The 24,333-nt window shown below is 50.5% G+C and overlaps 7 non-coding genes across 7 annotated transcripts; all 7 read right to left on the bottom strand.

Moving 5' to 3' along the window:
- Positions 1–2,796: 2,796 nt before the first annotated feature.
- Positions 2,797–2,872, bottom strand: trnat-ugu (transfer RNA threonine (anticodon UGU)). Its single transcript has one exon. It is a non-coding gene; the product is annotated as a tRNA-Thr (tRNA).
- A 6,808-nt stretch (positions 2,873–9,680) lies between these two features.
- On the bottom strand, positions 9,681–9,753 carry trnat-agu (transfer RNA threonine (anticodon AGU)). Its single transcript has one exon. It is a non-coding gene; the product is annotated as a tRNA-Thr (tRNA).
- Positions 9,754–11,647: 1,894 nt separating this feature from the next.
- Positions 11,648–11,720, bottom strand: trnat-agu (transfer RNA threonine (anticodon AGU)). The gene has a single exon. It is a non-coding gene; the product is annotated as a tRNA-Thr (tRNA).
- A 1,190-nt stretch (positions 11,721–12,910) lies between these two features.
- On the bottom strand, positions 12,911–12,983 carry trnat-agu (transfer RNA threonine (anticodon AGU)). Its single transcript has one exon. It is a non-coding gene; the product is annotated as a tRNA-Thr (tRNA).
- Positions 12,984–13,422: 439 nt separating this feature from the next.
- Positions 13,423–13,495, bottom strand: trnat-agu (transfer RNA threonine (anticodon AGU)). Its single transcript has one exon. It is a non-coding gene; the product is annotated as a tRNA-Thr (tRNA).
- A 6,534-nt stretch (positions 13,496–20,029) lies between these two features.
- trnat-agu (transfer RNA threonine (anticodon AGU)) lies at positions 20,030–20,100 on the bottom strand. The gene has a single exon. It is a non-coding gene; the product is annotated as a tRNA-Thr (tRNA).
- Positions 20,101–23,935: 3,835 nt separating this feature from the next.
- trnat-ugu (transfer RNA threonine (anticodon UGU)) lies at positions 23,936–24,008 on the bottom strand. Its single transcript has one exon. It is a non-coding gene; the product is annotated as a tRNA-Thr (tRNA).
- Positions 24,009–24,333: the final 325 nt, after the last annotated feature.

The raw sequence follows: 24,333 nt of genomic DNA, 5'->3' as shown, positions 1-24,333 counted from the left end.
GGGAATAGAGAGTGAGAGAGAGGAGGGGAGGAGGAGAGAAAGGAAGGAAGGGGAAAGAGATGTTAAGGGGAGAGAGGGGGAAGGAGTGAGAGAGAGAGAGGGGGAGGGCATAGATGGGGAGAACCTGAAAGAAAAGGGGAAAGGGTGGGAGGAATAACACACAAGTATTTAAATACTAAATTGGCACGAGTGAGATTTGAACCCACAGACACTGGATTACAAGATCAGTGCTCTAACCCCTGAGCTATGGAGCCACCTGTTCTGGGCAAGACAGGGGATAGAACAGGAAAGAGAGGGGGAAGGGAAAAGAGAGAGTGGACGAGTGAGAGAGGGGGAAGGGGAGAGAGCGGATGGAGTGAGAGAGGGAAGGTGAGACAGGAGGAAGAGAGACGGGTATGGGAGAGAGAGGGACGGAAAGGGGAGCAAGAGCAGAAGGAGTAAGAGTGAGGAGAGAGGAAAAGAGAGGGGGCGGGGCAGAGAGAGGGAAGGAGTGAGGAAAGAATGAAAGTAGAGAAGGGAAGGAGAGAGGGGGAAGGAGAGAGGGTGAGGTGAGGGATGGGGAAGGGGGGAGAGGGGAATGAGTGAGAGACAAGGAAAGCGAAATAGTGGGAAAGGAAGAGAGGGGTAAAAAGATGTCGAACGGGTCATGATGGGGAAGGGAGAGAGAGATTTGGAAGGGGAGAGAGAGTGTGAGAGAGACGAGAAGAGGAGAGTGGAAAGGGTGTGAGGGGAGCCTGTTGTTCCAGGGTCGGTCTCGGAGCTGTTTAATATTTATAATTAAAGCCCTTGTTAATTGACAGTGAATTTAAATACTGAACTAATTTTGAGTAGGCCCCAGTGAGATTTGAACTCACAATCCCTGGGGACAGGAAGGAAGAGAGAGGGCAGGGGGAGAGCGAGAGGCGGAGAGGGAAAAGAGAGGGAGGAAGGGGGACAGTGAGAGAGCGGCGAAGGAGTGAGAGAGCGGCGAAGGAGTGAGAGAGTGGCGAATGGGAGAGAGGGGTAGGAGTGAGAGAGAGGGTAACGCGTGTTTAAGAGCAGGAAGGGGAGAGAGGGGGGAGGGGGGGCAGGGAGAAAGTGAGAGAGGGGGGAATGGGCCAAAGGGGGAGGGGGAGAGTCTGAGGGGAAAGGGGAGAGCGAGAGCGAGGTAAGGAGACAAAGGGAGGAGGGAGGGGGCCGAGAAGAGTGGAGACAGGGGAGGGGAGGGAGAGAGTTAGGAGAAAATGAAAAGGAAGAGGAGAATGCATGAGCGACAGTGGAAGGGGAGGGAGAGGGGAAAGGGGAGAGTGAGAAAAGTAGCGGGGAAAGCTAGAGAGCAGGAAAGAGGAACAGCACAGACTTTTGTTCCCGGGTCGGTCTCAGAGCTGTTTAATATTTAAAATTAAATCCTTCGTTAATTGACAGTGAACTTAAATACTGAATTAATTTTGAGTAGGCCCCAGTAAGACTGGATCTCACGACCCGCTGGTTTACTAGACCAGCGCTCTAATCCCTAGCTATGGAGCCACCTGCTTTTCGAAAATCAGGGGAAGGAGCAGGAAAGAGAGGGGAAGGGAAAAGAGAGAGTGGAAGGAGTGAGAGAGAGGGGGAAGACGAGAGAGAGGGAGGGGAAAGAGAGACAGGGGGATGGATAGAGAAAGGGGGAGGGGTGAGAGAGAAGGGGAGAGAGGGTGGAGAGAGTGGGTAGGGGAGAGAGGGAGAGGGGGTAAGGTGAGAGGGTGAGGCGAGGGAGACGGGAGAGAGTGAGAGAGGGGAATGAGTGAGAGACGGGGAAAGCAAGATGGTGGGAAAGGGAGAGAGGGGTAAAAAGATGTAGAATGGGTCATTTATATGTAAACCTATAAATACCTTGTGTAACCACCAGAGGGCACATTCCCTGGAGTCCCAAGGGATCCCACAATCCCTTGGGAGCACCTGTACTTAAGGATGCCTAACAGGCTGGAGAGGCACTCTGGAGACCTGTAATAAAAGACTACGGTCACACTCTGCTTTGAGCCCGCAGTATCTGGTCAGACTCTTTATTCATACACAACAACTGGCGACGAGATACAGATGACGAACCCAACGATGCAGAGAACAGTGGGCATCCTGGAGAAAATTTCGGAGGGAGATGAATGGGAAACCTTCGTGGAGCGACTCGACCAATACTTCGTGGCCAACGAGATGGAAGGAGAAACGAACGCTGCCAAATGAAGGGCGATTCTCCTCACCGTTTGCAGGGCACCAACGTATGGCCTCATGAAAAACCTGCTTGCTCCAGCGAAACCCACAGAGAAATCGTACGATGAGTTGTGCACACTGGTCCGGGAGCATGGGAACCCGAAGGAAAGCGTTCTGATGGCGAGGTATCGGTTCTACACGTACAAGAGGTCTGAAGGCCAGGAAGTGACAAGCTGTGTCACCGAGCTAAGGGGCCTTGCAGGACATTGCAAATTTTGAAGGATATTTGGAGCACATGCTCAAGGAGTTCTTTGTACTTGGCATTGACCACGAAACTGTACTTCGCAAACGTTTGACTGTAGAGACCCCAACCTTGAGTGAGGCCATAGCGATAGCCCAGGCGTTTATTGCCACCAGTGACAATACGAAGCAAATCTCTCAGCACACAAGTGCTGCTACAAGTACTGTTAACAAAGTGATGTTGTTTTATAAACCTTTTATGAAGGGGAGAGAGAGAATGGAGGGGTGTGGGGAGGGAGGGCAAGGAGAGGGAAAAAGAGGGGAAGGGGAGAGTCTGAAAGGAAAGGGAAAAGTGAAAAAGCAGATGCATATTGAAATACTAAACTAATTTTGAGTAGGTGCCAGTGAGATTTGAACTCACGACCGCTGGTTTACAAGACCAGTGCTCTAACCCCTGAGCTATGGAGCCACCTGCTGTAAAGATGACAGGGGAATGAGCAGGAAAGAGAGGGGAAGCGAGACAGGGAGAGTGGAAGGAGGGAGAGAGGGAAGGTGAGTCAGGGAGGAAGAGAGAGGGGTATGGGTGAGAGAGGGAGGGGAAGGGGAGCAAGAGGGGAAGGAGTAAGAGAGAGGAGAGAGGAAAAGAGAGGGAAAGCGGGAGAGTGGGAAGATGGGAGTGAGAAAAGAGAGGGGGAAGGGGAGAAAGTGGGGGAAGGAGAGAGAGAGGGAAAGAGTGAGGAAAGAATGAAAGGAGAGAGGGTGAGGCAAGGGAGGGGGAAGGGGGAAGGGGGGGAGAGGGAAATGAGTGAGGGACGGGGAAAAAGATGTCGAATGGGTCAGCGAGAGAGAGAGTGCACGAGAGACAAGAAGACGAGAGGGGGAAGGGTGTGAGGAGAGCCTGTTGTTCTATGGTCGGTCTTGGAGCTGTTTAATATTTATAATTAAAGCCCTCGTTAATTGATGGTCAATTTAATTACTGAGCTAATTTTGATTTGGCCCCAGTGAGATTTGAAACCACGACCCCTGCTTTACAAGACCAGTGCTCTAATCCCGGAGCTATGGAGCCACCTATTCTGGGAAGCACAGGGGAAAGAGCAGGAAAGAGAGGGGAAGGGAAAAGAGAGGGTGGAAGGAGTGAGAGAGAGGGAAGGGGAGACAGCGAGGAAAAGAAGGAGGTGGAGAAGGAGAGGAAGGGGATGGAGAGAGAGAGTGTGGAAGGCGTGGGATAGAGGGGGAGGGGAGAGAGCGGAAGGGGAAGGAGAGAGAGAGAGAGAGAGAGCGAGGGCAGAGAGGAGAAAGGGAGAGACGGTGTGAGAACCTGAAAGGAAAGGGAAAAGAAAGACAGGAGGGAGGAATGAAAGACGGGTATTTAAATAATAAACTAGACACCCGTGAGATTTGAACTCACAACCTTTGGTTTACAAGACCAATGTTCTAACTCCTGAAGGGTTGTTATGTATCTCACACTACTGTACATAACTGTAGCTTACCATGCTATACATGACTGTAACCAGAAATGACCTGTAACCACAAGCTTACCTTACCACCAGGGGTGCACTTGCAGGAGACACTGGATACTTGTCCCAGACAGGTATATAAGGACAGGTCTCAGGCAAGTGTGGCATTCGAGAGCTGTGTAATAAAGGTGCAGGTCCTAAGTGACCTTGACTTCAGTATGTGCCTCGTGTGAATCTGTACTGCGGGGACAGGACTTTACAGTGGCGACGAGTTACGGGATTACAGAATCCACAGAATGGCGACCAACGGCTCAGATGAGAAATACAATGCAGGAGACAATTGGGAGGACGTTATAGAAAGACTCCCAGCAAAGCTTTGTAAGCAAAGACTGGTTCGACGATGATACGGCAGACAAGAGAAGAGCCCATCTCTTGACCAGCTGTGGCTCGAAAACATACGCTTTAATGAAGGACATGCTGGCACCCGAGAAACCAGCAAGCAAGTCGTTTGAAGAGTTGGCTGGTAAGAGACCACCTGAAGCCAGCGAGCAGCCCACACATGGCCAAACACAGGTTCTACAACTACAGACGCTGTGTAGGCCAGAGCATACCCAACTTCGTGGCGGAACTTCGGAGGTTGGCTAGCTTATGTGATTTCTCCGATGAACTAAGGAGAGAAGTACTGAGAGACTTTTTTATTGAAGGAATAGGCCACGCAGGCATATTCCGAAAGCTCATAGAGACCAAGAACTTGACCTTAGAGGCAGCAGCACTGGTTGCACAGACATACTTGGCAGAAGAAGAAGAAACGAGGTTGATCTACACTGCAGGTACGACAACTAATGAAACATCGGAACAAGGGGTTCACAGCGTGAAACAAGCCGGTACCCCCACACACAGATAAAGGCAGGAGAGCAGGCCCTCAGCAGCAGGCAGTAGCGCCAGAAGCCATCAAGGACCACATGAACGGCCGTTCACACCTCATCAACCCACAATGCGAGCAATCAACTACAGACTGAGAGAAGCTCAAGAGAGATCAGCCAGACGCAGCTCATCCTTTGGAAACAATGGAAGCGGTCTGTGCTGGAGATGTGGGGGAAGGCACTCATCAAGGGGGTGTCAATTTCAGCATGCTGTTTGCAGAAACTGCAACTATACAGAACATCTGGCCCGCATGTGCAGAAAAACGGCAGCTTGGTTGGTATACGAATCGGAAGGGTCGGAAAGCGGACCAGAAGACGGTGGGGACAGTACCCGGGACGCTGAGGTACAGCGGGTCAACACGATCAATAGCCACTGATCCTACAACAAGACGCCTCCAATAATGATGAGGGTCCTACTCAACGGGATACCCGTCAACATGGAGCTGGTTACGGGAGTGAGTCAATCTCTCATGAGCGCTCAACAATTTGAACAGCTGTGGCCGCACAAAAGAGACAGACCAAAACTCACAAGGGCCGACACCAAACTAAGGACCTATACCAAAGAAATCGTACCAGTCCTCGGGCAGCGCCATGCTCTCAGTCACACACAAAGGGACAGTGAACCGACTTCCCCTGTGAATTGTCCCCGGAGATCTCCCAGCACTGCTGGGGAGAAGCTGGCTGGCAAAACTAAACTGGAAATGGGGTGATATTCACGCCATGTCGTCAGAGGAACGGACCTCCTACTCAACAGTTCTAAGTTGATTTGAACACCTCTTTCAGCCAGGTGTGGGCACCTTCAAAGGGACTAAAGTCAAAATCTACAGCAGACAGAATGCTAGACCGGTCCATCACAAGGCCAGAGCTGTGCCCTATGTGATGAGGGAAAAGATTGAACACGAACTAGACAGGTTTCTGCGGGAAGGCATTATATCACCTGTGGAATTTAGCGACTGGGCAAGTCCCATCGTCCCCGCCATGAAGCCTGATGGATCCGTACTAATCTGTGGGGTCGACAAATCTAACATAAACAGAGTCTCCCTACAGGACCAATACCCGCTGCTCAGAGTAGAGGACTTATTTGCCACATTAGCTGGAGGTAAACTTTTCTCAAAATTAGACCTCACATCTGCGTATATGACGCAAGAATTGATCGAGGTGTCCAAGCTACTCACCACCATCAACACACATCGAGGCCTTTTCATGTACAATCGATGCCCATTCGGCATCAGGTCGGCAGCTGCCATATTCCAGCGCAACATGGAAAGTCTGCTCAAGTCCATCCCGGGGACGGTTGTATTTCAAGATGACATAGTTATCACGGGCAGGGACACCGACTCCCATCTCCGTAATTTGGAGGAAGTACTAAGTCGATTGGATCGGGTAGGCCTACGAGTCAAGAAATCCAAGTGTCTGTTTCTTGCGCCCGAGGTTGAATTTTTGGGCAGAAGGATTGCCGCTGATGGAATCCGCCCAACAGAGTCCAAAACAGAAGCAATTCGCCTGGCACCCAGGCCCCGGAATGTCTCAGAACTGCACGCCTTTCTTGGGCTACTCAATTACTTTGGTAACTTTATGCAGAACTTAAGCACACTGCTGGAACCTCTCCACGTGCTGCTCAGGAAGGGGTGCGATTGGTTTTGGGGGGACGCCCAAGAACGCGCCTTCAATAAGGCACGCAACCTTCTGTGTTCCAACAGTGTTTTGGCTTTCTTTGATCCAGGTAAAAAGCTAGTTCTCACATGCGATGCGTCAGCGTATGGGGTCGGATGTGTTTTGCAACATGTCAATAGTGCGGGTAAATTACAACCCAGAGCTTATGCCTCCAGGTCACTTTTGCGGGCGGAGCGCGGGTACGGAATGGTGGAGAAAGAGGCGCTCGCGTGTGTGTATGGTGTCAAAAAGATGCACCAATATCTTTTCGGGGCCAAGTTCGCATTAGAAACCGACCACAAGCCCCTCACGTCCCTCCTATCCGAGAGCAAGGCAATAAACGCCAAAGCCTCGGCGTGAATTCAACGGTGGGCACTCATGCTGGCGTCCTACGACTATACCATAATGCACAGACCAGGCACAGACAACTGTGCCGACGCGCACAGCAGGCTACCCCTGGCGACCACGGAAAGGTCTGATGAACAGGACTGTGAGATACTCATGGCAATCAATGCCTTTGAGTCCACAGGTTCGCCCATGACGGCTCGCCAAATCAGAGCCTGGACAGCCAGCGACCCCACGTTGTCCTTAGTAAAAAGATGTGTCCTAACTGGTGACTGGGCAGAGGCTCACGATGTCTGCCCCGAGGAATTAAAACCCTTTCACAGGCGCATGCATGAGCTATCACTACAAGCAGACTGCCTGATGTGGGGCAGCCGAGTAGTCATGCCTCTGCGAGGTGGAGAGGCATTTGTCCGGGAGCTCCACAGCGAGCACCCGGGGATCATTCTCTTGAAGGCCATAGCCAGATCCCACGTCTGGTGGCCTGGTATTGACGCGGACTTGGACCTCTGCGTCCGAAGGTACACCATTTGTGCCCAACTCAGCAATGCCCCCAGGGAGGCTCCACTGAACCCCTGGCCTACTAAAGCGTGGTCGCGGGTGCACGTAGATTTTGTGGGCCCATTCATGGGCAAAATGTTCCTCGTAGTTGTAGATGTATTTTCAAAGTGGATCGAATGCACCATTTTAAACTCGACCACAACCCTCACCACTGTGGAGAGCCTCGCAATCATGTTTGCAACGCACGGAATTCCTGACATATTGGTCAGTGACAATGGTCCGTGCTTCACCAGCGTAGAATTCCAAGACTTTATAATTGACCACGGCATAATCATGTCAAGACGGCACCGTTCAAGCCAGCCTCCAACGGCCAGGCGGAGAGAGCAGTGCAAATCATTAAACAAGGCATGCTTAAAATCGAAGGTCCCACGCTGAAGGGTTGCCTGTCGCGACTGCTGCTGGCATACAGATCTCGTCCGCACTCATTGACTGAGATCCCCCCCCCCGCGCAACTGTTGATGAAAAGGAGGCTCTCATTAATCCTCCAGACATGCACGAAATCGTTGAGGCAAAGCGCCGTAAGCTGACTGAGTACCATGACAGAAATTCGAGGGGGAGATGGAATGAGATAGGGGACAAAGTGTTTGTGCTAAACTATGGCAGGGGTCCCAAATGGCTTGCAGGGACAGTAACAGGTAAGGAAGGAAACAGGCTACTGGTAGTACAAATGGACAATGGCCAAACCTGCCGGAGGCAAGTAGACCAAGTCAAAAGTAGATTTACCAACAACACTGCAGAACCAGAGGCAGACTACAATGTGGAACTCACATCACACCTGATGGACAGGCAGAGGGAACAACCTGAGGAAAGGGCAATCCCAACAGACAGCCCAGGCGAGATACCAGCAATCACACTGAAAGAACAACAGGCACCAAGGCAAACAACTGAACCACAACTAAGACACTCCACGCAAGAGCGTAGACCACCTGAGAGACTGAATCTATAAAGACAATAAGACCTTGGGGGAGGGTGATGTATCTCACACTACTGTACATAACTGTATCTTACCATACTATACATGACTTTAACCAGAGATGACCTGTAACCACAAGCTTACCTTACCACCAGGGGTGCACTTGCAGGAGATACTGGATACCTGTCCCAGACTGGAAAATAAGGACAGGTCTCAGGCAAGTGTGGCATTCGAGAGCTGTGTAATAAAGATGTACGTTCTGAGTGACCTTGACTTCAGTATGTGCCTCGTGTGAGTCTGTACTGAGGAGACAGGACTTTACACAGGGGAAGGAGCAGGAAAGAGACGGGTAGGGAAAAGAGAGAGTGAAAGGAGTGAGAGAGGGGGAAGAGGAGAGAGGGAGGGGAAGGGGAGAGAGAGGGGGTAGAGGAGAGAGGGGGATAGAGTGGGTATAGAGGGAGAAGGGGAGAGAGGGGGGAATGGGCAAGAGGGGGAGGGAAGAGTCTGATGGGAAAGGGGACAGCGAGAGCGAGGGAAGGAAGAAAGGGAGGTGGGAGGGGGTGAGAAGAGTGGAGACAGGGGAGGGGAAGGAGAGAGTGGGGGAGAAAATTAAAAAGGAGAGGAGAAGGCTTGAACGACAGTGGAAGGGGAGAGAGGGGGGAAGTGGAGAGACAGAGAGGGAAGGGGAGAGGGAGGGGAAGCAGAGAGAGAGGGGAAAGGGGAGAGAGTGAAGTGTGAAGGAGAGAGAAGGTGGAAGGGGAGAGAGACAGGGGGAAGGGGTGAGATAGGGGAAGGAGAGAGGGGGAAGGAGAGAGAGAGGGCGAAGGAGCGAGGGAGAGAGGAGAAAATGGGTAGAGGAGAGAGAGGGAACAGGTGAGAGAGAGGAAGATGTGTGCGAGAGGGGGAAGGGGAAAGAGTGGGAGGGGAACGGGAGAGTTTGGGGAAGGGGAGAGAGAGGGGAAGGGGAGAGAGAGGTGAAGGGAAGAGAGTGGGGAAGGGGAGAGAGAAGGGAAGGGGAGAGAGAGGGGAAGGGCAGAGAGTGGGGAAGGGGAGAGAGAGGGGAAGGGCAGAGAGTGGGGAAGGGGAGAGAGAGGGGAAGGGGAGAGAGTGGGGAAGGGGAGAGAGAGTGGGGAAGGGGAGAGAGAGGGGAAGGGGAGAGAGTGAGGAAGGGAAGAGAGTGGGGAAGGTGAGAGAGTGGGGAAGGGAAGAGAGAGGGGAATAAGTGAGAAAAGTAGCGGGGAAAGCGAGAGAGCGGGAACGAGTAAAAAGAGGCAGAATGTGTAGTGATGGGGAATGTATGGAGAGAGAGAGAAGGGAAAAGGAGGCGATAGGAGAGCGAGAGACAAGAACAGGAAAGCCTGTTGTTCCAGGCTTGGTTTAATATTTATAATTAAAGTCTTTGTTAATTGACCGTGAATTTAAATACTGAGCTAATCCCAGTGAGATTTGAACCCACGACCACTGGTTTACTAGACCAGTGCTCTAACCCCTGAACTATGGATCCACCTGCTCTGGGAAAGACAGGGGAAGGAGCAGGAAAGAGAGGGGAAGGGAAAAGACAGACTGGAAGAAGTGAGAGAGAGGGGGAAGGGGAGACAGGGAGGAAGAGAGGGGGTAAGGGGAGAGAGTGTGTGGAAGGGAGGGAGATAGTGGATGGAGTGAGAGAGGGAAGGGGAGAGAGGGGGAATGAGTGGTTAGCAGACAGAGGGGTTGGGGAGAGAAGTAAGATAGAGGAGGAAGGAGAGAGAGGGGAAGTAGTGGGGAGCGAATGAAAGTAGAGAGGGAAGGGGAGAGAGAGGGTGAGGCAAGGGAGGGGGAAGGAGCGAGAAGGGAATGAGTGAAAAACGGGGAAAGCGAGAAAGGGGTAAAAAGATGTAGAACAGGAAGGGGACATGGTGTGTGGAAGGGAGGGAGAGAGTGCTCGAGAGACGAGAAGAGAGCCAGTTGTTCCAGGGTCAGTCTCGGAGCTGTTTAATATTTATAATTAAAGCCCTTGTTAATTGACAGTGAATTTAATACTGAGCTAATTTTAAGTCGGCCCCAGGGAGATCTGAACTCACAACTCCTGGTTTGTAACACCAGAGCTCTAACCCTTGAGCTATGAAGCCACCAACTCTGGGAAAGACTGGGAAGGAGCAGGAAAGAGAGGGGAAGGGAAAAGAGAGAGTGAAAGGAGTGAGAGAGAGGGGGAAGGGGAGAGAGAGAGAAGGGGAGAGATAGCAAGGGAAGGGGAGAGGGAGAGGGGCACGGGAGAGAGTGGGGATAGAGTGAGAGAGAGGGAAGGGGAGACAGCGAGGAAGAGAGGGAAAGAGAGGGAGGGGATGAAGAGAGAGAGTGTGGAAGGGGGTGGAGAGAGAGGGGTTGAAGTGGGAAAGAGGGTAATGGGAGAGAGCGGAAGGGGAGAGAAAGGGGAAGGAGTGAGAGAGAGGGGGAATGGGAGAGAGAGGGAGGAAGCGGAAAGAGATGCTAAGGGGAGAGAGGGGGAAGGAGTGAGAGAGAGAGGGGGAGGGGAGAGAGAGGGTGAGCCAAGGGAGGGGGAAGGAGCGAGAAGGGAATGAGTGACAGATGGGGAAAGCGAGAGAGTGGGAAAGGAAGAGAGGGGTAAAAAGCTGTAGAACGGGACGTGATGGGGAAGGGAGAGTGAGATTTGGAAGGGGAGAGAGAGTGCAAGAGAGACGAGAAGAGGAGAGGGGGAACATAAGAACATAAGAATTAGGAACAGGAGCAGGCCATCTAGCCCCTCGAGCCTGCTCCGCCATTCAATAAGATCATGGCTGATCTGGCCGTTGTCTCAGCTCCACTTACCCGCCCGCTCCCCGTAACCCTTAATTCCCTTATTGGTTAAAAATCTATCAATCTGTGACTTGAATGCATTGAATGAGCTAGCCTCAACTGCTTCCTTGGGCAGAGAATTCCACAGATCCACAACACTCTGGGAGAAGAAATTCCTTCTCAACTCGGTTTTAAATTGGCTCCCCCGTAATTTGAGGCTGTGCCCCCGAGTTCTAGTCTCCCCGACCAGTGGAAACAACCTCTCTGCCTCTATCCTGTCTCTCCATTTCATTATTTCAAATGTTTCTATGAGATCACACCTCATCCTTCTGAACTCCAACAAGTGAAGACCCAGACTACTCAATCTATCATCATAAGGTAACCCCCTCATCTCCGGAGTCAACCAAGTGAATCGTCTCTGTACCCCGTCCAAAGCTAGTATATCCTTCCTTAAGGAAGGTGACCAAAACTACACGCAGTACTCCAGGTGCGGCCTCACCAATACACTGCACAGCTGGGTGTGAGGGGAGCCTGTTGTTGCAGGGTTGGTCTCGGAGCTGTTTAATATTTATAATTAAAGCCCTTGTTAATTGACAGTGAATTTCAATACTGAGCTAATTTTGAGTAGGCCCCAGTGAGACTTGAACTCACGACCCCTGGTTTACTAGACCAGTGCTCTAACCCCTGAGCTATGGAGCCACCTGTATTGGGAACGACAGGAGAAGGAGCAGGAAAGAGAGGGGAAGGGAAAAGAGAGAGTGGAAGGAGGGAGAGAGGGTGAAGGGGAAAGAGAGAGGGGAAGGAGTGAGAGAGAGCGGGAAGGGGCGACAGGGAGGAAGAGAGAGGGGAAGGGAGAGACAGAGGGGGAAAGGAAAGAGGGGGTAAGGGGAGAGAGTGTGTGGAAGAGAGGGAGAGAGGGGATGGAGTGAGAGAGGGAAGGGGAGAGAGGGTGAAGGAGTGGTTAGTGGACAGAAGGGTTGGGGAGAGAAGGAAGATCGACAAGGAAGGAGAGTGAGGGGAAGGAGTGGGGAGCGAATGAAAGTAGAGAGGGAAGGGGAGCGAGAGGGGAAGGAGAGAGGGTGAGGCGAGGGATGGGGAAGGAGGGCGAGGGGAATGAGTGAAAGACGGGGAAAGAGAGATCGGGGTAAAAAGATGTAGAACAGGAAGGGGACAGAGTGTGTGGAAGGGAGGGAGAGAGTGCTCGAGAGACGAGAAGAGAGCCAGTTGTTCCAGGGTCAGTCTCGGAGCTGTTTAATAATTATAATTAAAGCCCTTGTTAATTGACAGTGAATTTAATAATGAGCTAATGTTGAGTAGGCCCCAGTGAGATCTGAACTCACAACTCCTGGTTTGTAACACCAGAGCTCTAACCCTTGAGCTATGAAGCCACCAACTCTGGGAAAGACCGGGAAGGAGCAGGAAAGAGAGGGGAAGGGAAAAGAGAGAGTGAAAGGAGTGAGAGAGAGGGGGAAGGGGAGAGAGAGGGAAGGGGAGAGATAGCAAGGGAAGGGGAGAGGGAGAGCAGCACGGGAGAGAGTGGGGATAGAGGGAAGGGGAGACAGCGAGGAAGAGAGGGAAAGAGAGGGAGGGGATGAAGAGAGAGAGTGTGGAAGGGGGTGGAGAGAGAGGGGTTGAAGTGGGAAAGAGGGTAATGGGAGAGAGCGGAAGGGGAGAGAAAGGGGAAGGAGTGAGAGAGAGGGGGAATGGGAGAGAGAGGGAGGAAGCGGAAAGAGATGCTAAGGGGAGAGAGGGGGAAGGAGTGAGAGAGAGAGGGGGAGGGGAGAGAGAGGGAGAGAACCTGAAAGGAAAGGGAAAAGAATGAGACAGGAGGGAGGGAAAAGGGCGAAGAGAGTGGGAGGAATGAGAGACGGGTATTTAAATAATAAATTAGGCCCCAGTGAGATTTGAACTCACGACCCCTGGTTTACTAGACCAGTGCTCTAACCCCTGAGCTACGGAGCCACCTGTTCGGGTAAAGACAGGGGAAGAAGCAGGAAAGATAGGGGAAGGGAAAAGAGAGAGTGGAGGGAGTGAGAGAGAGGGGGACGGGGAGAGAGTGCCGATGGAGTGAGCGAGGGAAGGTGAGACGGAGGAAGAGAGAGTGCTTTGGGAGAGAGAGGGAGGGGAAGGAGTGAGAGAGAGGAGAGAGGAAAAGAGAGGAGGAGGGGGAGAGCAGGAAGGGGAGAGAAAGGGGAAGGAGTGAGAGAGAGGGGGAATGGGAGAGAGAGGGAGGAAGCGGAAAGAGATGCAAAGGGGAGAGAGGGGGAAGGAGTGAGAGAGAGAGGGGGAGGGGAGAGAGAGGGAGAGAACCTGAAAGGAAAGGGAAAAGAAAGAGACAGGAGGGAGGGAAAAGAGCGAAGAGAGTGGGAGGAATGAGAGACGGGTATTTAAATAATAAATTAGGCCCCAGCAAGATTTGAACTCACGACCCCTGGTTTACTAGACCAGTGCTCTAACCCCTGAGCTACGGAGCCACCTGTTCGGGTAAAGACAGGGGAAGAAGCAGGAAAGATAGGGGAAGGGAAAAGAGAGAGTGGAGGGAGTGAGAGAGAGGGGGAAGGGGAGAGAGTGCCGATGGAGTGAGCGAGGGAAGGTGAGACGGAGGAAGAGAGAGTGCTTTGGGAGAGAGAGGGAGGGGAAGGAGTGAGAGAGAGGAGAGAGGAAAAGAGAGGAGGAGGGGGAGAGCAGGAAGGGGGAGCAAGAGGGGAAGGGGAAAAGAGAGGGGAAGGGGAGAGAGAGAGGGGAAGGGGAGAGAGAGGGAAGGAGTGAGGAAAGAATGAAAGTAGAGAGGGGAAGGAGAAAGGGGGAAAGAGAGAGGGTGAGGGGTGGGAGGGGGAAGGGGGAGAAGGGAATGAGTGAGAGACGGGGAAAGCGAGATAGTGGGAAAGGGAGAGAGAGGGAAAAAGATGTAGAACGGGTCGTGATGGGGAAGGGAGAGAGAGATTTGGAAGGGGAGAGAGAGTGTAAAAGAGACGAGAAGAGGAGAGGGGGAAGGGTGTGAGGGGAGCCTGTTGTTCCAGGGTCAGTCTCAGAGCTGTTTAATATTTATAATTAAAGCCCCTGTTAATTGACGGTGAATTTAAATGCTGAGCTAATTTTGAGTAGGCCCCAGTGAGATTTGAACTCACAACCCCTGGGGACAGGGAGGAAGAGAGAGGGGAAGGGGAGAGAGAGGTTGAGATGGGAAAGAGAGGGAGGGAGGGGGAGAGAGTGGCGAATGAGTGAGAGAGAGGGGGAAGGAGAGAGTGGGGAGGGGAGAGAGTGGGGAGGGAGGAAGAAAGGGAGAGAGGGGGGAATGGGCCAGAGGGGGAGGGGGAGAGTCTGATGGGAAAGGGGAGAGCGAGAGCGAGGGAAGGAGAGAAAGGGAGGTGGGAGGGGGCCAAAAAAGTGGAGACAGGAGAGGGGAGAGAGAGTGTGGGAAGGGGAGAGAGAGTGAGAGAGAGGGGGAAGGGAAGAGAGAGGGGGTAGGTGAGAGGGGGGGAAGGGATGAGAGAGAGAGGGGGGATGGAGAGGGGGAAGGGGGAGAGAGGGATGGGGAAGGGGAGAGAGGGTGGAGGGGAGGCAGCGAGGAAGAGAGGGAGGTGGGGAAAGAGAGGGAAGGGATGGACACAGAGAGAGTGTGGGAGGGAAAGGAGTGGGAGGGGGGAGAGCGAAAGGGGAAGGAGTAAGAGAGTGGGGGAAGGGGAGAGAGTGGGGAGAGGCTGGGTAGGGGAGAGAGTGGGGAAGGAGTAAGAGAGTGGGGGAAGGGTAGAGAGGGGGGAGATACTGGGTAGGGGAGAAAGTGGGGAAGGAGTGAGAGACGGGGAAAGGGAGACAGGGAGGGAGAGAGAGGGAGGGAAAGGTAAGCAAGAGGGGAAGGGGTGAGAGAGAGGAGAGAGGAAAAGAGAGGGGGAGCAGGAGAGCGGGAAGGGGGGAGTGAGAGGGGAAGGGGTAAAGAAAGGGGAAGGGGAGAAAGAGGGAAGATAGAGGAGGAAGGAGAGAGAGGGGAGGAGTGGGGAGTGAATGAAAATAGAGAGAAGAAGGGAAGAGTGTGAGGAGAGGGAGGGGGAAGGGAATGAGTGAGAGACGGGAAAAGTGAGTGTAATGTCTGTAAGCTTGTAATGTTTGTAGCTCCACACTGTGGATGTGGACGTATTGTGTACTGCAACTGCAGAGTTAATAATAAACAGAACCAGGCAGATTTCCGGAGACTTCCGACAGAGCTGCCTGCCATGTTAGGAAGCTGCGTGTGAATATATCACATTTGGCAGCGAGATGGGATTTTTCGGATGATTTGAAGCTTAAATTTTGTTGGTGAAGGATTCAGCCAGCCGACAGAGTGACTTTGGAAGGTTCTGTCTTTGGAAAAAGCTGCAATAATCCGAGGTAAAATACAGCACACGGTGTGAACAGCTAGAGATTAAAATGGCTGGTGTAATCGGACATTTAGGAGAATATAGACACGGCCGGGAACGTTTTAAAGCGTATGTGGATCAACTACAAATGTATTTCACTGCAAATAACATAATCGAAGTTCCAGACAATGCAGTCCAGAACCGGGCTGTGTTGGAACGTAAGAAAGCGATCTTCTTATCAGAGGCAGGTCCGACATTATACAAAAACCTTGTAAATCTGCTTGTGGCTGATGAGCCAAAGGACACAACGCTTAAAGAGATTTTAACGAAACTGGAGCAGCACTATAACCCCAAACCATTAGAAATTGCTGAAAGCTATCATTTCGGGATTCGGAATCAAAAGGCTGATGAAGATATCAGTGATTACATCGTAGCATTAAAAAAGCTATCGATGCACTGTAATTTTGGAAACTTTCAAAACCGCGCATTACGGGATCGTTTTGTTTGTGGGGTGAAAAATTATGCGATCAGAAGGAAGTTATTGACGACAGATGACTTGACTTTTGAGATTGCTTGTCAGACAGCGAAGTCGATGGGCATGGCCGAACAATATTCCCGAGAATTAAATAATAATTACGGTCGTCAGTCAACCGAGGTAAATCACCTGCACGATCAAGGTAAAAGACAGTTGGGGCCCAAAGTCTCAGAAACTGCAAATTCTAACAGAGTGTCGAAGTCGTGCTATAGGTGCCTGGGACAACACATTGCTCAAAGTTGTCCATACGTGAAGGCAGAGTGTTTCTTCTGCAAAAAGACTGGGCATCTTGCAAAGGCATGCCGACTGAAGGGCAAACCAGTTTTTAAAGCTATGAGTCCAGCGTTCAAAGCTATGATAGAAATCCCAAGAGACTACATAGCATGGAAGAACAACAACAGGACAAGGAGATGTTCGAGTTACATGTCATCAGGAGCACGAGATTAACGGACAGCGATTCGGGAAGCATCAAAAGCCACATAGATGTTACGGGATTCAAGATACCAATGGAAATTGACACGGGTGCATCCGTGAGTGTAGTACCGGAGTCACTGTACCTCGACAATTTCCAACTGGAGAAATCCAAGATAGAGCTGCGAGGCTACTCGGGAGAGAAAATTCCTGTGGTAGGTCGTATCACCGTACCAGTGAAATATAAAGATCAATTTCAGAACTTGCCTCTAATAGTAGTGAAAGGAGACAAGCCTGCTTTACTCGGAAGAAATTGGTTGAGCTCACTGAAGCCGGATTGGAGTGAGATTTTCTGTGTGGAAGCAAGATTTTCATCAACGGATGAGGTTATCAAGCAGTATCCGAAGGTGTTCTGTGAAATGGGCAGTCCGATCCAAGGCTTCAAGGCGAGTGTCAGGGTACAGAAGGACGCTAGATCAGTTTAATTACAAGCCACGTTCCGTACCATATGCACTCAAGGAGAAAGTTGAGCAAGAACTCAAAAGGCTAGAGACTGAGAACATTATTTGTAAGATAGATTGATGTATATTGGGCTACACCATTGTTGTTGTACCTAAGTCTGATGGTAAGGTAAGATTGTGTGGTGATTATAAGGTAACCGTAAACCAGGTTCTAGAGGGTAATGTCCCCAATACATTGCCGAATATAGAAGATTTGTTCACAACACTGACAGGTGGTCAGATCTTCTCAAAACTGGATCTGACGAATGCCTACTTACAGCTTGAACTAGATGAAGAGTCCAAGTCATGTTTGACTATAAATACTCATCTCGGCCCATATCAATTTAATAGGTTACCGTTTGGAGTGTCTTCCGCCCCTGTCATATTCCAAGGGGTAATGAACCAGGTTTTGTAAAGGTATTGAAGGGGTAGTATGTTATTTGGATGACATACTAATTTCAGCATCAAATAGGCAAATTCATAATAATACAGAAACATAGAAACATAGAAAATAGGTGCAGGAGCCGGCCATTCGGCCCTTCGAGCCTGCACCGCCATTCAATGAGTTCATGACTGAACATGCAACTTCAGTACCCCATTCCTGCTTTCTCGCCGTACCCCTTGACTACATCTAACTCATTTTTGAATATATTTAGTGAATTCACCTCAATAACCTCACATTTCTCTACATTATTCTTCATCTGCCATGCATTTGCCCACTCACCTAACCTATCCAAGTCACTCTGCAGCCTCATAGCATCCTCCTCGCAGGTCATACTGCCACCCAACTTAGTGTCATCCGCAAATTTGGAGATACTACATTTAATTCTCTCGTCTAAATCATTAATGTACAATGTAAACAGCTGGGGCCCCAGCACAGAACCTTGCGGTACCCCACTAGTCACTGCCTGCCATTCTGAAAAGTACCCATTTACTCCTACTCTTTGCTTCCTGTCTGCCACCCAGTTCTCAATCCACGTCAGCACATTACCCCAATCCCATGTGCTTTAACATTGCACATTAATCTCTTGTGTGGGACCTTGTCGAAAGCCTTCTGAAAGTCCAAATATACCACATCAACTGGTTCTCCCTTGTCCACTCTACTGGAAACATCCTCAAAAAATTCCAGAAGATTTGTCAAGCATGCTTTCCATTTCACAAATCCATGCTGACTTGGACCTATCATGTCACCTCTTTCCAAATGGGCTGCTATGACATCCTTAATAATTGATTCCATCATTTTACCCACTACCGATGTCAGGCTGACCGGTCTATAATTCCCTGTTTTCTCTCTCCCTCCTTTTTTAAAAAGTGGGGTTACATTGACTACACTCCACTCCATAGGAACTGATCCAGAGTCTATGGAATGTTGGAAAATGACTGTCAATGCATTCGCTATTTCCAAGGCCACCTCCTTAAGTACTCTGGGATGCAGTCCATCAGGCCCTGGGGATTTATCGGCCTTCAATCCCATAAATTTCCCCAACACAATTTCCCGACTAATAAGGATTTCCCTCAGTTCCTCCTTCTTACTAGACTCATTACTAAAACATTGAATGAAGTCCTCAAACAGCTAGAGAAGCACAGAGTGCGAGTGTCTGCTCGTAAGTGTGAGTTATTTAAAAACTCAGTTGAGTACTTAGGGTACAGAGTAGACAAAGATGGCTTACATCCAACCATGGAAAAATTGGATGCAATTTGAAATGCACCCACTACCAAGGTGTGGCAAAGGCTACATATTGATTTTGCTGAGTTAGAAGGACAACAATTGTTCATTGTGATTGATAGCCATTCGAAGTGGGTTGAGGTGTTTCCAATGTGGAAAATAACAACAAGTAAAACAGTGGACATTTTACGAAAATTATTTTCTTCATTTGGCTTCGCTGAAGAAATTGTTTCAGATAATGGACCACAATTTCGTTCAGAAGAATTTGCACAATTCACGAGCAAAAATGGTGTGAAACATACCAAGGTTCCACCACACCACCCTGCTTCGAATGGTGCAGCAGAGCGCACTGTAAAAATTGTAAAACGTGCCTTCATAAAACAAATGTTAGATCCAAATCCAAGGAAACGACAATTGTCATTGGATCACAAATTGGCAAATTTTTTGATTACATATCGAAATACTCCTCACACAACCACTGGTAGAACACCAGCAGAGTTGTTTCTCCAATGACAGCCATGAACCAGATTCTCGTTGTTAAAGCCAAATTTGGCACAGTCCGTCGAAGAGACACAATTAAAACAGAAAGAGAATCATGATAGAGGTAGAGTAAAAGAGAGAAATGTGAAATTAAACCAGAAGGTGAGAGTGAAGAACCATCACCATAAATGGTTAAAGTGATTACCAGGAAGAGTGGTGAAGATATGTGGTCCTCGCACATATTTGGTAAAGATGTTTGATAATGGACAGGTTAGGTTTGTCCATATTGATCATATTTTACCTACAGACATTGAAGGAGTTGAAGGTGGGAATGATTCAATTATTTCTGACTCATCAGATAGTTTTGATACACCAGTAGCAAATCCTAAATCCAATGGACTGGAAACAAATCCAGGAGAGAATCAGAATGAAAGTCTGAGTCCGAGTCAGGAAAACAAAGAGCCTGACGTTAGAGTGAGTTCAAATGAAAATCAAGGAAATTCCGTGGAGGAAAACGTTCCTCAGGATGAGCCTCGAATGAGTGTGAAATCGACACCATGTTTGGAAGGTCCTGTTCGAGAGCGAAGGGATCCTCTTCGAAATGGAAAACAAGTGGTAAAGTTAAATTTGTAAATATGGGAAAAATAATAAGTTTATATCCTGTGTTATGTATAAACATGAAAGTTATGTATGATGTTTGTTATAATTACTTCTTCATTAAGGAGGGAGAAGTGTAATGTCTGTAAGTTTGTAATGTTTGTAGCGCCACACTGTGGATGTGGACGTATTGCGTACTGCAACTGCATAGTTACTAATAAACAGAACCAGGCAGATTTCCGGAGGCTTCCGAGCGTGCTGCCTGCCATGTTGGAAGCTGTGTGTGCTTGTGCTCTGTAAATATATCACAGTGAGATAGCGGAAAAGGGAGAGAGGGGTAAAAAGACAAAGGCAGATGGAGAGATGGTGCAACTGAGACGAGAAAAGAACTTGTTGTTTCAGGGTTGGTCTCAGTGCAGTTTAATATTTATTATTAAAGCCCTTGTTAATTGACAGTGACTTTAAATACTGAGCTAATTTAGAATGGACCCCAGTGAGATTTGAACCCACGACTTGGTTTACTAGACCAGTGCTCTAACCCCTGAGCTATGGAGCCACCTGCCCGAGGCTGTGGGTCATTCCCCAGTTAGTGCTGTGTGTTTGATGAATGCGGAGGGGTCAGTGAAACGCTCAGATTGTGTCTCATCCCCCAGACTCTTGCCTCCACCTCTTCAATATTCGCCTCTCAACATCGATATATCGTGTCTTTCACGTGATAAAACATCCCAAGGCAACTCAGTCACACTCTGGCCCAATCTCTCTGTCTCTCTGTCTCTCTGTCTCACTCCCTCTGTCTCTCTATCACTTTCTCTCTGTCGCTCACTGTCTCTCGAGCCGGAAGGAGTTAGAGAGGGGCAAGGAGAAAGTCAGAAGGGAAAGGAGAGAGAGAGAGAGGGAGGAGAGAGATTGAGGAGTGAGTGGAGAGAGAGGAGCGGAGAATGGGGAGGGGAGAAAGCGGGGGAAAGGGACAGGGAGAGGGAAGGAGTGAGTGAGAGGGGGAAGGGGAGAGAGAGAGAGAGAGGGAAGGAGAGAGAGAGGAGCGTATCAGTAGTTGTTATTACATCGATAGTCCACTAGGTGGGGCTCTATTAGAGGACGAGAGAGGGAAGGGGAGAGTGAGGGGAAGGAGTGAGAGAGAGGGAAGGGGAGAGTGAGGGGAAGGAGTGAGAGAGAGGGAAGGGGAGAGTGACGGGAAGGAGTGAGAGAGAGATGGAAGGGGAGAGTGAGGCGAATGAGTGAGAGAGAGGGAAGGGGAGAGTGAGGGGAAGGAGTGAGAGAGAGACGGGGAAGAGGAGAGACAGAGGGAACAACAACAATAATGTATATTTATACAGCGCCTTTAACGTAGTGAAACGTCCCAAGGTGCTCCACAGGAGGATTATGCGATAAAAATTAGTGCAGGTGGGGGGGCGGTTTTAAGGAGTGTCTTGAAGGAGGAAAGAGAGATAGAGAGGCGGAGAGGTTTAGGGAGGGAGTTCCAGAGCTTGGGGCCCAGGCAACAGAAGGCCCGGCCAGCGATGGTGGAGCGATTATAATCAGGGATGGTCAGAGGGCAGAATTAGAGGAGTGCAGACATCTCAGGGGGTTGTGGGGCTGGAAGAGATTACAGAGATAGGGGGGGTGTAGCGGCTGGAGGAGGTTACAGAGATAGGGAGGGGTGTAGGGGCTTGGGGAGGTTACAGAGATAGGGAGGGATGTAGTGGCTTGGGGAGGTTACAGAGATAGGGAGGGGTGTAGGGCTGGAGAAGGTTACAGAGATAGGGAGGGCTATAGGTGCAGGAAGAGGTTACAAAGATAGGGAGGGGTGTAGGGGCTGGATGAGGTTACAGAGATAGTGAGCAGTGTAGGGGCTGGAGGGGGTTACAGAGATAGGGAGGGTTATAGTGGCTGGAAGAGGTTACAGAGATAGTGAGGGGTGTAAGGGCTGGAGGAGGTTACAGAGATAGGGTGGGGTGTCGTGGCTGGAGGAGGTTACAGAGATAGGGAGGGGTGTAGGGGCTGGAGTAGGTTACGGAGATAGGGAGGGGGTGTAGAGGCTGGAGAAGATTACAGAGATAGGGAGGGGTGTAGGGGCTGGAAGAGGTTACGGAGATGGGGAGGGGCGAGGGTCCATGGAGGGATTTGAAAACAAGGATGAGAATTTTGAAATCGAGTCGTTGCTTAACCAGGATTCAATGTCGGTCGGCGAGCACAGTGGGTGAGGGGTGAGCAGGACTCGGTGCGAGTTAGGACACGGGTCAGCGAGCACAGGGGGTGATGGGTGAGCGGGACTCGTTGCGAGTTAGGACACGGGACAGCAAGCACAGAGGGTGATGGGTGAGCAGGACTTGGTGCGAGTTAGGACACGGGGCAGTGAGCACAGGGGGTGATGGGTGAGCGGGACTCGGTGCGAGTTAGGACATGGGACAGCGAGCACAGTGGGTGATAGGTGAGCGGGACTCGGTGCGAGTTAGGACACGGGGCAGTGAGCACAGGGGGTGATGGGTGAGTGGGACTCGGTGCGAGTTAGGACACGGGGCAGTGAGCACAGGGGGTGATGGGTGAGTGGGACTCGGTGCGAGTTAGGACATGGGGCAGCCGAGTTTTGGATCACCTCTAGTTTATGTCGGGCAGAATGTGGGAAGGAGTGAGAGAGAGAATCAGAGAATCATAAACATTTACACAGCACGGAAGGAGGCCATTTCGGCCCATTGTGTCCGCGCCGGCCGACCAAGAGTTACCCAGCCTCATCCCACTTTCCAGCTCTCAGTCCGTAGCCCTGTAGGTTACGGAACTTCAAGTGCACATCCAAGTAGTTTTTAAATGTGGTGAGGGTTTCTGCCTCTACCACCCTTTCAGGCAGTGAGTTCCAGACCCCCCCCCCACCTTCTGGGTGAAGACATTTCCCCTCAAATCCCCTCTAAACCTCCCCCCAATTACTTTAAATCTATGCCCACCGGTTGTTGACCCCTCTGCTAAGGGGAAATAGGTCCTTCCTATCCACTGTATCCAGGCCTCTCATAATTTTATACACCTCAATTAAATCTCCCCTCAGCCTCCTCTGTTCCCAGGAAAACAACCCCAGCCTATCCAATCTTTCCTCATAGCTAAAATTTTCCAGTCCTGGCAACATCCTGGTAAATCTCCTCTGCATCCTCTCCAGTGCAATCACATCCTTCCTGTAATGTGGTGACCAGAACTGCACGCAGTACTCCAGCTGTGGCCTAACCAGTGTTGTATACAGTTCGAGCGTAACCACAGGGCGGGGGTAAGGTATGCATTTAATAAATTTGGTGAATTTACAGAATGCCCTCCGAGGGTCAAACAGATGTGGCCGTGGGATTCATTATTTGTGGAAAATCCCAACTGGATCATCTTGTGTCCATTGCCGCATCCTGAGACTAGAACCAGCGAAGGCAGGAACTGGGAAATGTCAGGATATCACAGGAAGGATGTGATTGCACTGGAGAGGGTGCAGAGATTTACCAGGATGTTGGCGGGACTGGAGAATTTTAGTGACGAGGAAAGATTGGATGGGCTGGGGTTGTTTTCTTTGGAACAGAGGAGGCTGAGGGGAGACCTCCATTCCTTCACCCAGAGGATGGTGGGGGTCTGGAACTCACTGCCTGAAAGGGTGGTAGAGGCAGCAACCCTCACCACGTTTAAAAGGTACTTGGATGTGCACTTGAAGTGCCGTAAGCTACAGGGCTACGCACCGAGAGCTGGAAAGTGGGATTAGATCACCATCATAGGCAGTCCCTCGGAATCGAGGAAGACTTGCTTCCACTCTCAACATGAGTCCTGAGGTGACTGAACAGTCCAATACAGGAACCACAGTCCCTGTCACAGGTGGGACAGATAGTCGTTGAGGGAAGGGGAGGGTGGTGCTGGTTTGCCACACGATCCTTCCACTGCCTGCGCTTGGCGACGAGCTCAGCGCCCTCTCAGATGCACTTCCTCCTCCACTTAGGGCAGACTGGTCTTTGGCCAGGGACTCCCAGCTGTCGTTGGGGATGTTGTACTTTATCAGGGAGGCTTTGAGGGTGTTCCTGTAACATTCCCTCTGCCCACCTTTGGCTTGCTTGCCGTGAAGGAGTTCCGAGTCGAGCGCTTGCTTTGGGAGTCTCGTGTCTGGTGCATTGAGACTATGTGGCCTGCCCAGCAGATAGGTCTTGGTCGGCCGGCACAGACACGATGCGCCGAAATGGTTTCCTTCCCATCTGTAAGTTTCTATGAGTCGATGATATATTTGTGTCTCTGAGACTGGATGTGGAAAAGGTGGGATACAGACTGGGGGTGGGAAGTGAAAGTGATGTGGGCAGATTGTAAAGTGCGGAGTGAGCGGTTCCTGTTGATGGTGTCGGCCTGTCGCCGATTGACAGTCAATTCAGTAACAGAAGCCAAGATTGAGTTGACCCCAATGAGATTTGAACCCACAACCCCTGGTTTACAAGACCAGTGCTCTAACCCCTGAGGTATGGAGCCACTTGTGACACTTACTCCTTTTTGCATCTTACTATTGTTAACATGGAGGTGGGGCCCGAATAATCATTGTTGGTGATTCATCTCTGAACATTGACAGAATCTTACAGCACACAAGGAGGGCCATTCAGCCAATCGTGTCTGTGCCGGCACTGTGAGAGAGATTAGTGCTTGGAAGTTGTAAAAGGAGGGAGAGAGGGGAATGAGTGGGAGAGGGAATGGGAGAGAAAGGGGGAAGGAGTCAGCCAGAGGGGAATGGGAGAGAGCGGAATGGGAGAGAGCGAGAGGGGGAGGGGAGAGAAATGGGAAGTCGAGAGAGGGAGGAGGC

This window comes from Pristiophorus japonicus, unplaced genomic scaffold (assembly GCF_044704955.1).
Source record: "Pristiophorus japonicus isolate sPriJap1 unplaced genomic scaffold, sPriJap1.hap1 HAP1_SCAFFOLD_534, whole genome shotgun sequence".
NCBI classification, from domain to species: domain Eukaryota; kingdom Metazoa; phylum Chordata; class Chondrichthyes; family Pristiophoridae; genus Pristiophorus; species Pristiophorus japonicus.
Note: the sequence above shows the minus strand (reverse complement) of the source record. Positions and strands in the feature narration are given on the sequence as shown.